We start from the raw sequence: 9,482 nt of genomic DNA, 5'->3' as shown, positions 1-9,482 counted from the left end.
GATGGATGGATGGATGGATGGATGGATGGATGGATGGATGGATGGATGTGTGGATGACTACATGCATGGGTACATGGGTGGGTAGGTGGATGGATGGATGGATGGATAGATGGATCGATGGATGGTAAATTGGCATATTTAAGAAAAAGTGCAATGTTTCCAGGGCCTGATACAACAGGTGAACATATTTCTTGGTTATTGATTACAGATGTAAAAAAAAAAAGATGCAGGGCTGGGACATAGCTCAGTTATCAGTGTACTTGCAATGCATTGTGAAGTCCTCAGTTTAATTTGCAGCACCAACCAGAGCAAAGCATGATGGCACACTTCTGAAATCAGAAGAATCAAAGAAATTCAGTGTTATGTTTGGCTAAAAAAGAGAAAGAAACCCCCACCCACCATCCCCATACACAAGATACAGATATGAAATAGAAAGGCAAGACAGAAAGATTGAAAAAAAAAACCTGCAATATGAAGGAAACCATGAAACGGTAAAGATGTGTACACTGGTGAGGCAGAAAAATACCATCTCAGAAGAGGAAGGTGCTGCTAGTCACCAGCACAACTAGATGAACGGTTCGGAGCCCCAAGCTCTTCCCTTTGTTGTCTCTATTGTTCCTTATGTGCACGCGTGCACTCACAGTCAGTGAGATCACTGCTAATAACTCAAAATGGCGTGTTAGAGAAGTGAGGCTGAGGAAGGTTAAGTAACTTGCCTAAGGTCCCCAAGCCAGGAGATGACAGAAACAGGACTGGAATCCAGGATGTTGACACCTTTAAAACCTAAACTCCACCTACCTCTCTTCTGCCCAGCCCATGCTGTCAACAACTTTATTAACCGATCAGGGATAATTAGGGAGCATTCCTTACATCACGTGGATACAGGAGATGGTTCAACACATATGGCAATGCCATGGCAGGGTGGTAACCTGATCTCAGGGCACTGACATCAGCATCTGAAAACACAGAGGCCCTCCTCCAACAAGTTCCAGGTAATCCAGTGCCAGCTTCTGGCCTCCACAGGCCTAATACACATAAACTTACACTAGCGCGCGCGCGCACACACACACACACACACACACACACACACCATTAAAAATAAATTAAAACTTTTAAAGATGTTAGTACATCGTGGTAGAGGACATCCTCTTCTGACCTCCAAGCATAAACACAGACATACAAAAGCACAGACACACAAACACGCATTCATATGTACATACTCACATACAAAAATAAAATAAAATAAAAATTTAAATCTTATTTTTCTTCCCAAAGTTTCAACCTACTCCAAGCAATTCACAAATTATACAAAGTAACTCATCTATCTGACATGCCTTGGCAGACAACGTAGTTCCCAATGTTGATTTCTGGTGTGAGAATTCAGTCTTTCACAACTCAATAAGGATTGTCTATTGACTCACTGACGACTTTCCCAAGTCCACCAGCCCCAAATCAAGCTGACAAAGACACCTTCTCTGCTGGCTCCTCCTCTTCTTACCAATCTCTAGCTGCTAGAGAGATCTCCCTTGCCCATACTTCCTTCAAGGTAAACTTTTGTGGTCTAACAGCTTTGAATATATTCTGCAAGCCAGTGCGAGTCTTGCATATCCTTTGGCTTCCCTCCAAGGATTTATGGAAGTAACATGAGTGTATGTGTGTGTGTGTGTGTCTGTGTGTGTGTGTGTGTGTGTACGCATATGTGTGTATAAAGTCTGATCATGCCATCGGTGTTTTCTGTTCTAGCTAGCAATATCCATACTAATTACTCTAGCCATATACCCAGGCACCATAAGTGATAACTCTCTTTCCTCTTCTCTGTGTCTTTTTGTTGTGGTGGTTGTTGTTTTATAGCCTGAATATTTTCCCTGCTCTCTCCATGTCTTTTGGAACCTGTAGCCTCTGGGTTTTTTTGTTTGTTTGTTATCATTGTTGTTGTTGTTGTTGCCTCCTAAGGTTACTTTCCAAAACAGCAGGCAGAAGAATGCTTATGAACTATAAATAGCACCGTGTCACCCTTTGTGTTAGAGCCCACTATCATGGTCCCATCATACTTAAAAAGTCATCAGGATTCTTCACTCATGGTCTATACAAATTTCCATGACTGTATCCCCAAGTCTTCTCCCTCTTCCCTTCTGTATCCTCTTCCACCTTCTACCTCCCCTTCCCGTTTCTCACTATGCTTCAGTTAGTAATACACTCCCTCCACCACCACCACCACTTGCTTTGGAATGTTGATCTTGCTGTTCTTTGGGGCCCAATGCTCCCACTGTCCCCTCAGTGTAGAACATTTCCCCTTATTTGGATGGAGGGATGGATGGATGGATGGGTGATGAATGACAGATGATGGATGGGCAATGGACAGCTGAATGTTCTATAGATATGACAGCTCTTCAAACTAATGAGACATACTATTGGACAGTAAAGCTTCAAAATTACAGTGTTTTATTCGACACAAATAACAATGACTTAGGTCAAATTAAAAGTATTGTTTTAAGAAAAGATGCTGAGTGAAAGGTGAGAATTTTTGGAAAATTTCAGGGGCTGGTATTTTTAGTTCTTAAATGATACCTTCATTGCCTGAATATAAATGTTAGTCCTGACAGGAAGTACCTGCCAGCCACTCAGAAGAAAATAAGAATGAGATGAGTAAAGAGAGAGTGAAAATAGGAGTCAGACAGGAAACCATGTTTATTTTTTACCATGAGTTAGCCAAACTCCCACACTCATGCCAGTGCGTTTCCTCTGTTCTGTATTATATGGTACAGCAAGAAAATAACTCTTCCCACCCCTTCTCCAAGAAGCTATCATACTGTTACCCTAGTGAGTGAAAGATTGCTGTGAAACTCAGCCAATGATGGGGGAAATGACCCACCCTCTTTCCAAGATATTTCAAGAGAATCATCTCTATCAGAGAGCCACATAACTAGCACATTTAGCAAATGCCAAGATTTACTTATGAACCCACACATGCCAATAGAGACAAGGCAGCCTTGCAGAGAAGTCCTGACATCGCATTACTGAATCACCAGGTAGACCAGTGGATGTGAGAACTTTTCCGTAAGGAAATGATGTTGGAGAAGACACAAGAACCAAATTCATGGGATGTGCTGTGTATTCTTAACTCTTACGCATGATGACTGGCCATGCTCACCTTCACCTGGTTATTATGCTAATGATTCCTTCAGTGAACTTCCTTTATCCAATAGACTCTCCCGGAGAGACATGAATGCGTGTTCTAATTTAGACCGCTCTTTAAACTCATTGGAATTACTGTTATTATGCCCAGCCTGCCTTAATGATGCACCTTGGTAGGCCAAAATGTCTCCAAGGTGCAGACCTTTAATGAGGATCTCAGTGCAAGAGATATAATTTGACTGGTCTGCCATGAAAGCACCAGCTCAACCTAGCCTTGCTCCTGCTTGCCCTGAGCTCCCCACACCCTCTTGGGAGTCGTGATGTGTGGCTCTCTTCTGTAGTCTATGGCCCGGTCACCTGTCTGTCTTCCTCTCCAGATATACCTGCCCACTCTGGATATAACTGTAGCATTATAGCTTAACAATGACAGAAAGGTTAGGGAAATGCCCAATGTGTATTTGCATAAGGAAAAAAAGAAATTCATTGTGGGGACATCTGGGTTAAAATAAAATGCATTAAGTTGCAGTAGTCATGAGGTTTTTATCCCCTTAGAAGAATCTAGGTCTTGATTCTGTTCTCTTCCCATATACCTAGGATGCTGAAGTTGTAGACATTTCAGAAATCAAGTCACCACTGTTTTCAATGTAGCAAAGTGTGAAATCTCCAGAGCATGGAAAACTGACCAGAACAAAGAATCTCAACCATTGGAAATTGGGAGGTGGGTTTTTCCGTGGTCTCCACGACCACCAAGGCCAGCAGAGTGCTGGCCTTGTGAATAAGAAGGAAGCAAAGTTCAACACCATTCAATAGCCAGTGTTGGTTCAGACTTTGAGAATCTGATACTAGGCAGTTTATTTTAGGCACTTAAGTACAGCACAATTGGGGGGGGGTTTCCTGGTAATAATTAGCTCAATCCTATGTGCCCAATAAAGCTTAAGGCATGACTACACTGAAGCTCTTCATAAAGTACATGTGACCTCTCCCATAAAGATTAGTTCTAGATTTACGGCATGTGACATCTTTCAAGGGTCTCTGGGAGGATCTGGTGTATAGTCTTGGTCATACGGATAGGACAAAGGTCGCCATTTCTACTTCCAAATGTAAAGTACATGTGACATATCTCATAAACATATCTCTATTGACTGAGAAGCAATGCTGAAGATAAGGGTCTGTGGAGCATGACTGAGATAAACATGAGAGTCTGGAGGTGCCAGGTGTGGCCTAGCCACACGGACAGCAACGAGGTCACCAGGCTGTTAGCCGCATTCATTTCCAGCCTTCTTGCACACCCTTTTCTTTGAAGATACAGCCCTGTGCCTTTAACATTCCCACTTTCCCTGGTGTTTACCTGTGAACACAAGGACCTCTGTGTCCCTAAAGGACTTTTTGACATAACATGGTGGGGTATCACTCACACAGATCGCTCACTGAGTTATGTATTGACATTGTGAACAAGGGAGTTATGGGCAAGGTAACCTTGACAGTTTAGAGCCAAGACAGCAGTGAGCTCGAACCAATGCTGGTTGACAATAAATGGAACAAGACTGGGGAATCCTGCCAGATAATAAACATGAGCAACTTTTGTACCTCAGAAGCAACATTGAATTTTAATATTTTTTTTTTCACTAAAGAACTCATGTAGCCCAGGATGGCCTTGAATTCTTGCTATATAATGGAGGATGACCTGGCTCTTCTGATTCTTCTGCCTTCACCTCCTTCGTGCGGGGATTACAAACATGGCAGCATACCTAGACTGTGCTGCTCTGGGTTGAACCCAGGCCTTCATTGCATGCTGGGAAAGCCCTCTACCAACTGAGCTGTGTCTCCAGACCACAGGAGCAAACTAACTGTGTTCAAGATTGTGAATTCCTGGATCCCACAGATATATGGAGGCCTCATCTCCTCGACCAAAAAGAGTAAAGTAAGGTTTCTTTTGTTGTTTTGTTTTTGTTTTTGATTTCCATGACCACTTAAAGTCCTGCTCTTCCCAGTGCATTGTGTTAAGTGGTAGAGACACAGGAATATGCAGAAAGACGAAACCTCAGACTTCTGAATCTTCCCATCCATGTTGGGACACAAGCAAATAATGAGTATGGCAATGAGGAGTGTGACTCATACAGGATAGGAGAATGCCAAAAGGAATTCCAATACCTGCAACACCCAGACAACCAAGCCAGGCAGAAAGGCACACCTTGGGCTGAGACCCGAGGAGGAGGCAGGCAAGACCAAGATAGGGAGGCTGTTCAGAAACATAAGTGGAAGACACAAAGGTTTCAGTTCCGGTCACTGCTCTCTACAGAAAAATGGTCTGGTGGCATGTTGTGGTTGCTATTGGTTTGCTGTTTGAAAACAGGGTCAGGCTTCCCCCAAACATCCCCAGCCTCGCTAACAGCTTGGAAGAGTCCCTTCCCTCGGTCAGAGCTTCCACAGCCATGGTTTTGCTACCTGAAACCCACTATAGAGTTATAGAGTTATTGACACCCAGCTGTAATACGGGTCCATTTAGACTCCATATTGACACCTCAAACTCGGACTTAATCCTAAGGACCTTCCACAAGGAGGAATGAAAGGAAGAGATGTTTTGGGCCTGTGTCCTTCGACCTCTGAGTGCAACCTAGTTCCTTTGAGAACACCTTCTTGCCTCCATACCATAACTAGTCTATGGAGTGCGGAAGGCGGTGGCAAGTCTAGGGAGGAGACTGAAAGAGTGTGGTTCTAGTCTCAGCTTTGGCACTAACAGCCCAGTCACCTCAGGCTTAAAACTCCGTTGCTTCTTTTACAAAGTACAGGAACAACTTGCAAGGCCTCCCTGAGGTTTGGAGTTCATCTCTGAAAGGTGGTCTAGAATTGGGAAGTGGAGGGGCACCAGCAGGAGTGGCAGAGGGCAAAAGTAACAGGGGGAGTAAATGTGACCAAAATATTCATGTATGGAAATAAAATGAAACCTGTTATTATATATAATTTATCGGGGCTAATAAAAACTTTAAGCATTAGAAAAGAAGGTCTCCGCTCCAGGCTCTGGGAACGGCTGTTTGGCAGTGGGGACAACTGCACAGGAAGAAACTTGGCATTTCCAGAGATTCATCCAGTCTCTGGAATGATGTCATAAAGACGTCAGCCTGCCGCACAGACAGGGATGGAAAGGAGTCCACAGGTTCCTCACTGTCTCAGACAGAGACACCCTGCTGGCTTACCTCCAGGCTGGACCCCATGTCAGGTCTCTCCTCCCTGAGCTGCTTTTTTTTTTTTTTAAGGTGAAGGGTCTCACACATAGAAAGGAAACAGCTGTAGCCTTCAAGAGAGTGTGCTGCCCTTTCTGAGTCATCAAAACAGCACCACCCATCCCTTCATCTCCTTTCCTTCCAGATGGGAAACCTTCCATTGCCTCCTGGAACTACAGACAGCATATATTCATAAGCTGCAGGATAATTTGGTGCGATCAATCATATATTTGTATCCTTGTGAAATTTGTAGGCCAGAACCCTTATCCCCGGTGTGATGGAATTAAGAGGTGGGGTCTCTGGGAAGTAATTAGTTAGTGAGTGTAGAGACCTTGTGGATGGGTATAGTGCCCGTGATGGTTAAATTTCATTGTCAACTTGATGGGATTTAGACTCAGCACAGAAACACATTCCTCTGACATCAGGCGGCATCATTCCCTGAGCTAGAGTCCCAGGTTAAGCAAACTAAGCGCCAGCGTTCATTGCTCTCTGAGTCCACGTGATCTGCAGATGCCACGTGATCTGCTGCCTCGTGCTACTGCCGTGCCTTCCCCTGCAATGATGGACTCCATCTCAAACTGTGAGCCAGAATAAACCCCTCTTTCCTCATGTTGATTTTTGTCACATAATGAGAGCTGTCTTGAGGAGAAGCCTCCTGACGGCTGCAGCCTTGATGGCCTTCACCAGACCCCAACTTCATCTTACACTTTAGTCTACAGAAGTGCGAGAGATTTTTGTCGTTCATAAAGGTACTGCGTTAGTCCAGTGTTCTGTTGCTTCAAAGAGACACCAAAACCAACTCTTATAAAGGAAAGCGTTTAATTGGGGCTTGCTTACAATTTCAGAGGTTTAGCCCATTTTTATCATGGCAGAGAGCATGGCGGCACACAGGCAGATATGGCGCTGGAGAGGTGGCTGAGAGTTCTACATCCAGATCCTAGTGCAGCAAGAAGAGAGAGATTCTGGACTTAGAATGGGTTTTATTGAAACTTCAAATCCACACCTCAGTGACACACTTCCTCCAACAAAGCCACACCCCCTAATGTTTTCAAATAATGCCACTCTCTGGAAACAAAATATTCAAATCTACGAATCTGTGGAAGCCATTCTCAGTCAAACCATAGATACCTAAAATCTAGTAGTTTATTCTAAGACCCAAGGAGGCTAAACCTTCCTTCATTTAACCATTTCTCATTCTTGCCACTATATAGACATTAAACTATACAGTTAAACATTTGATTGGTCAAGTCATTTACCCAGGAATAAAATCTTCTGTGTCTCATTTGTGATTTTTTTTTTAATCCCTTAAGTACTGACTTTAGTCTCAAACCAAAAGAAATGCAGAATGGAAAGTCAGTGTCAGTGATGAGGTTGAACTTGACCTTTAATTGCTGTTTCCTCAGGCCAGATGATTCTGACCTTAACTGGAAGATCACTGCTCTTAAGTTCCTCCACGTCCCTGAATCATGTTTAACACTGATTTAAGAGACAGAAATGTCATAAACATTAATCGGCAAAGCTAGTTGCAATGGCACATGCTTTTCTTAGCCAAAGTCTTCTCTGCACCGAATTCAATATTCCTAGGATATTGAGGCGCCTGTCTCAGACTTCATCTGTTCTATTGCAGAGATATTTATTTAAGAGCCATTTATTGATAAGCCAGCTCAAAACAATTGTTTCTGTAGACCTAAAAGAAGTCTGGTGACTTTTTGAACCTTGAATATATAACTTTGAGCTAAGGTTTTGTCAAGACAGAACATTCCATAAGCAAGATTTAGTAACTCTATTGCTTAGTTCAAACAATAAGAAAATGGTTCAAAGTCAGATGTGGACAATGGCCACATGGCCACCTGACCTCAGATATACCTCTAAGGTCAAAAGCTATGAATCTTGTAAGTTTTGCATACTGGTCACCAAGAATAAGAGGTGGCCATAAAACAGTCAACACACAAAACCTGGATTCTTTCCTTTCTCTACTGAGAGATCACTTCTGATCATCAAGGCAAATCAACTAGCTACTAGCATGTCTAGTACTGCTATGTTACTTAGCAAAGTCTTGGAGTTTGACCGAAGTCTGAACAGCAGAGACCTGGAGAGCCTGATATAGCTAACTATACACTCCCCCACATTAGACCCCTTGCAAGTGCCACCCTTCATAGTAGAGAGTTATGTCTAGACACAAGGCTTGGTTAGGCTAAAATATTAACTCGTTGAATGACAAATGTGTATATAGATTACAGCTCCATTTCTAAAAAATCAGAATAAAGAAAAGAATATATTTGAGGGGAATGATGAAGAGTCCTGTACTGTAGTCTTTAAGCTCCCTGTGAAATATGGAACTTGATAGAGTCCAGTGGGTATTTGGGTAAGCATGGGAAAATGTTTTTGATTAGGTAAGTATAATCACATAAATGCGGTCTATAGAGAGATAGATCGCATAGGGGAATTGGGGGTAATGCCTGGAAATTCCAGAGAACATGGGGGATGGGGTAGAAAGAATAAGGAATAAATGAAAGATAATAGAATTGTGGAAAGATGGGACAGAAAAGCATAGGCAGCCACTGGACAGTCTAAGGCTGATGGGAAAGCAAAATATGGTACAAGTACCTCGTCCTAAGGTTTTATGAGTTTCTGACCTTCCTGCCCCTGCTTCCTCAGTGCTGAGGTTAAAGTTGCTTATCATCATACCAACATTATGAGGTTTGAGAGATGACACTTGGGGCTTCATGAGGCAAACAGTCTACTGAACTGCATTCTCAGCCCAGCAGAAGGTTTTAATTTGTTCTTTCATAGCTCGCATTTGATTTGTTGGTTATTTGCCTGTTCTGATCTCAGTTTTCTAATACAACATGGAAATAATAATGCCTACAGCTTAGCACAGATAAGTCGGTGAGCCAAACATGTGTGCAACTTAGGGTAGAGGTTCAATGCTTTCATGTCGGCATTCTCTGCATCATTCAAATGCTGGCTCTCCCACTTAGCAGCTTTGCAAGTTGGGACAACTCGTCTACCTTCTCTGTTTTCACTGTTCTAGTTAAATGTTGCTACCGAAGGCCCAGTTCTCGGGCTGGAGAGATTGCTCGGTGGTTAAAAGCTCTGCCAATCTTGCAGGTTCTATACCCAGCA

This window comes from Psammomys obesus, unplaced genomic scaffold (genome assembly GCF_907164565.1).
Source record: "Psammomys obesus unplaced genomic scaffold, mPsaObe1.curated_primary_1811, whole genome shotgun sequence".
NCBI classification, from domain to species: domain Eukaryota; kingdom Metazoa; phylum Chordata; class Mammalia; order Rodentia; family Muridae; genus Psammomys; species Psammomys obesus.
Note: the sequence above shows the minus strand (reverse complement) of the source record.